This window comes from Pseudochaenichthys georgianus, unplaced genomic scaffold (assembly GCF_902827115.2).
Source record: "Pseudochaenichthys georgianus unplaced genomic scaffold, fPseGeo1.2 scaffold_1334_arrow_ctg1, whole genome shotgun sequence".
Classification (NCBI taxonomy): Eukaryota; Metazoa; Chordata; class Actinopteri; order Perciformes; family Channichthyidae; genus Pseudochaenichthys; species Pseudochaenichthys georgianus.
Genome location: NW_027262218.1, coordinates 32,235 through 36,979, shown reverse-complemented (window position 1 = coordinate 36,979; position 4,745 = coordinate 32,235). Strand labels below are relative to the sequence as shown.

General features: G+C 46.3%; 1 non-coding gene across 1 annotated transcript; it reads left to right on the top strand.

The window, feature by feature from the left end:
• Positions 1–3,213: 3,213 nt before the first annotated feature.
• trnar-ccu (transfer RNA arginine (anticodon CCU)) lies at positions 3,214–3,286 on the top strand. The gene has a single exon. It is a non-coding gene; the product is annotated as a tRNA-Arg (tRNA).
• Positions 3,287–4,745: the final 1,459 nt, after the last annotated feature.

Here is a 4,745-nt window from a genome sequence, read left to right as displayed (position 1 = left end):
TACATGGGTCTCTCTATTGTCTGCAGCTCTGTGTCCGTATGACTCTGCTCTTCTATTGTCTTTATTCTCTGCAGAGATGAAGCTCTTCAACGAGCAGAGCTTCTCTCCACAGCCCACTCTGAAGTGATTCACACATGTTGATGTAGAAGAGACATGGAGAAGAGGGGACACGTGTTGATGTAGAAGAGACATGGAGAAGAGGGGACACATGTTGATGTAGAAGAGACATGAAGAAGAGGGGACACGTGTTGATGTAGAAGAGACATGAAGAAGAGGGGACACATGTTGATGTAGAAGAGACATGAAGAAGAGGGGACATGTTGATGTAGAAGAGACATGAAGAAGAGGGGACACGTGTTGATGTAGAAGAGACATGAAGAAGAGGGGACACGTGTTGATGTAGAAGAGACATGGAGAAGAGGGGACACATGTCTCTTGCACATCGTGTACTCTGCTTTGGGAACGATCTGAAAACGCTGGACCCATCCACTTCTGCTTTCCCTGCGGGGACGTCTCTCTCCTGCAGACGGTCTTTAGTCCTCAGGGTGTCCTGTATGTGTCCCCCACTGCCTCTTACAAACGGCTGCAAAGACACGTGGTGTGTCCCCCCTGTGGCAGAGCGCTGCGTGCCTTAGCTGACTGTGAAATGGGGCTGCACGAACACCCAACACACACTTCGTCCCTCAAATCCAGCACTCTGTACGCTGCCAGGGGACAGGGGACAGGGGACAGGGGGCATTCCCAAAGACAGTGACTGTTATATTGATTATTGAGCTTTCACGTAGGTCTCAATGCGTGCTTATGTGTCTTTGATTGTGTAGAAATAGGAATATTGTTTCTGGATTCGGGATTGTGGGAAACGGTATTTCGGTCTCTTGCATTATATGGACTAATGCGACATTCATATATGTCCAATCACATGCTCAACGTCTTACTGTGACATCTTGTTTCAAAATGTTTTGTATTTTTATTTCCATCCATCTTCTCCGCTTCTCCGTGGTCGGGTCTCGGGGTATCAGTTCCAGCAGAGAGCCCCAAACGTCCTGTCCCCTCATCAAGCAGCTCTGACTGGGGGGTCCCAAGGCGCTCCCAGGCCAGCAGAGATATAATCCCTCCACCTGGTCCTAGGTCTACCCCTTGGTCTCCTCCCAGCTGGACGTGCCTGGAACACCTCCCTAGGGAGGCGCCCAGGTGGCATCCTAACTAGGTGCCTGAACCACCTCAACTGGCTCCTTTCGACGCGAAGGAGGAGCGGCTCAACTCCGAGTCCCTCCCGGATGAACGTCTCACCTTATCCCTAAGGGAGACACCAGCCACCCGCGGAGGAAACCCATCTCGGCCGCTTGTATCCGGATACATTTTTATTTGTATTTAATCTTAATTTGTAACCTTGTGTGAATCCTGTTCTTCACGCTGAACCTGTTGCTGCTAGAAACGCCTGCATTGAACCAAGGGGATGAATAAATAAAATGAATAAATCTCATCTCATCTTGAAAAGCAGTAAGTGCAACGTTTAAGGCAAATTCTGATCAGTCAAAATAATTATAATAATCACTTAATACTTTTCCGCTGGAGGCTTGTTCTACATTTGAGTCTTTTGAATAAAGCAGTAATCCAGGTTGTGTGAATGCGTACCTGTCTGGGTAAGGGAGCTAGTTTAAATACCACATTGTGTTTGGAGTTAGAGATGCTCTTTATAAATATTCAAAGACACTCAAAATGCAAATGTTTACAATATAAAACAACACGCCCGAAAGTTGACTTGTTCACATTTTAGACTTCATCTCTTTGATAGCTTTCCAGTCAGACCCACGCACAGTACCTGCTGTTACAAATACATTGCATTGTATATGAGATCCTGTTAATTACTATTCCCTCTGATTTCCTGGATCATATCGCAGTTACAGTATCAGGCAATATCATTTTCATTTTCACAAATCCTGCGATGTGTTCTCCCTTCAGCCAGAGAGCTATCAGAGCCAGAACCATCCATAGCATCGGGTCGGACCGGTTTCACGGAGGTCTGACTATCCGGAGTAATAGAAGACACCTGTGTGTGTGTGTGTGTGTGTGTGTGTCTGTGTGTGTGTGTGTGTGTGTGTGTGTGTGTGTGTGTGTGTGTGTGTGTGTGTGTGTGGACTAGCATTACTATACTTGTGGGGACCTAAATCTGTTTACATAGTCACGTGTGGGGACTCGCCTCCCTTATGGGGACAAATTGGAGGTCCCGTTATTATAATGAAGAAACCGTCGGAAAGTAACTAAGTACATTTTCTCAAGATCTGCACTTAAGTGAAATCTTAAGGGACTTGTTCTTAAGTATTTCCAATGTGTGCTTCCTTAAAGTGTTTTACTGTCAGGGTTTATAGATTGTTTATCTTCACAGTCGACTGTATATTTTCTACTTTTCAAAGCTGTTCTAATTCTATTTTGAGAAGTTTAAATTGTCGCATTGTTTATTTCTACTCAAGGCCTTGTTTTGTTTTGTTGTTGTTTATTCTGCTGCAACGCAAACAATCGTCTCTACTTGTTACAATTTAGAAGCAATTATTGACTTCATGCAGGATCATATCATTAATACTCTGATTGGTCAGCTGGCCTGCTCTGCTGTGATAGGTCAACCGCTTAGAGATGTCCCGCCCCTTAGCCTGTCACGTATAATGTGTTGGAGCGCTGGCCAATAGGAGCCCGGGTGTTCCGAAGTGATGTCACTATGTTCCATGTTCAAATGGAGGCGTTTGAAGCGGGTTGGGGGGAACACAGGATGTTCGTGTTTACATGCACTAAAATGGTGAAAAGGTAAAAACACTCATTCTCGTATGTACATGTTTGTATATATCGTACAGTACAAAAGTACATGATGCCCCAGTGGCCCAGTGGATAACGCACTGGCCTCCGTTCGAGTCCCATCTGGGGTTTCCAGTATCAACGGTCACATGACTTCACTTCACCACCGCTAAAAATGAAAACGTGGAACGACTTCATGTCCTCGACGATTCAGAGTCCTTTGAGCAAGCCGCTCAACTAGTGATCCGTGTGTAAAGCAAGTGTGTTGTCTTGTTTAGATATCTTGTTAGCAACCGCTGTTTTTAAATTTAACAACATTTACTGAAGTGTTACACTTCTGAAATATGAACAACAGAAACCGTGTTATACAACAGAAATATGTAAATATACGTATGAATAGTACAGTACAAAGATACATGACGTACAGCCCCAGTGGCCCAATGGATAAGGCACTGGCCTCCTAAGCCAGGGATTGTGGGTTCGAGTCCCATCTGGGGTAAAGTGTTGTTGACTGGAAGCATCATAGCTTTGGAAGGTGGACTTCTCTGAGTCCTCTGAGCAAGGTGAGGCTCTGGGTGTTTCTCAATGTCGAGTAAAGCTGCTCCAGAGCCACTATTTCAAGCATACTACGTCATCGACAAAGTACTGTTCCAATGTCCAGCATACTTGGAAGACAAGTGCTACCAAGCAATTTCTGCCGAGCGTCGTCCTTCAGAAGCGAGGCAAGAATCCTTCCTGGCATTCGGAAAACGAAGAGTGGAACAGGCGAGCAAGTGTGCAGGTGTGCGGCCCCGTCTTACATTTTCCACCACAGATTTGGGGAAACTGGTCCGTGCGCAAAGCATTGTGGGGATTTTAAGACCACGGAGGATACACATGTGCAGCCTCGAAATTTCTCGCTCCGAAGTACGCCGGGCGATAGACTTCCAAGTATGCTGGACATTGGAACAGTCCTTCGGCGGCACTCGAAGGCGTAGTATGCTTGAAATAGTGGCTCTGGAGCATCCTTACTCGACATTGAGAAACACCCAGAGTATGTGCATGCTAGGCTAGGCTATAAAGGAACTACAGCACGGTCGCATGACATCACCGCTGAGCTAAAGGCGGCTAATGTTGGTCGTTTGCTAAAACAACTGAAATATGTACATTAGCCAGTCGGTGTCGTCGTGGCGTTGCGGTCGTCACGGAGATGATGCTGGAGCAGGTTTCATCAGGAGCTGAATGATAAGCAGGGTCTTCACATCCCAGAACAAACAGACCAGGCGATCAAAGCTGGAACAAAGCAGCTTCACTGATGTTTGCTGAGCGAACACTTCTGATTATTTAACATCCAAGAACTCAGGAGTGACTTTTCTGGAGCTGGTTTCTCCCCATGTCTCTGAAGCACACTTGGTGAGTAAAACCACCAACAAAGCCAAACAAAGCATATTCATATTATTAGTGTTTTCCCAATGCCCGTTGGCTGCACGTTCGCTTCGCTTGCTCCTCACACGCCTGGGCCGACATTCTGTACATCTTACATATCGATGAAAACTGGACAGAAAGTCAGTTTGAAAGAACGACCACAACTCTGAAGCACTTCAAAGAGCATTCGACAGGGTTTCCATTGAACAGATTTCTCTCGTTGGAAACCGGTTTGTAACAATCGTTATCGTGAATACCCAACTCTGCAACACACATCAGAGATCCAGACATTTCAATGGTAAATGTTATATTGTATCTGTTGCAGTTATTCCTGCTGCTGGTGAGCCTATCAGAGGGGCTCTGTGCTGGTGAGCCTATCAGAGGGGCTCTGTGCTGATGAGCCTATCAGAGGGGCTCTGTGCTGATGAGCCTATCAGAGGGCCTCTGTGCCGCCCACACGTCAGAGTGGGCGGTGGAGAGAAGCTCTGCTCGCTGTAGAGCTTCAATAGAAGAGCATACGGACACAGAGCTGCAGACAATAGAGAGGTCATGTA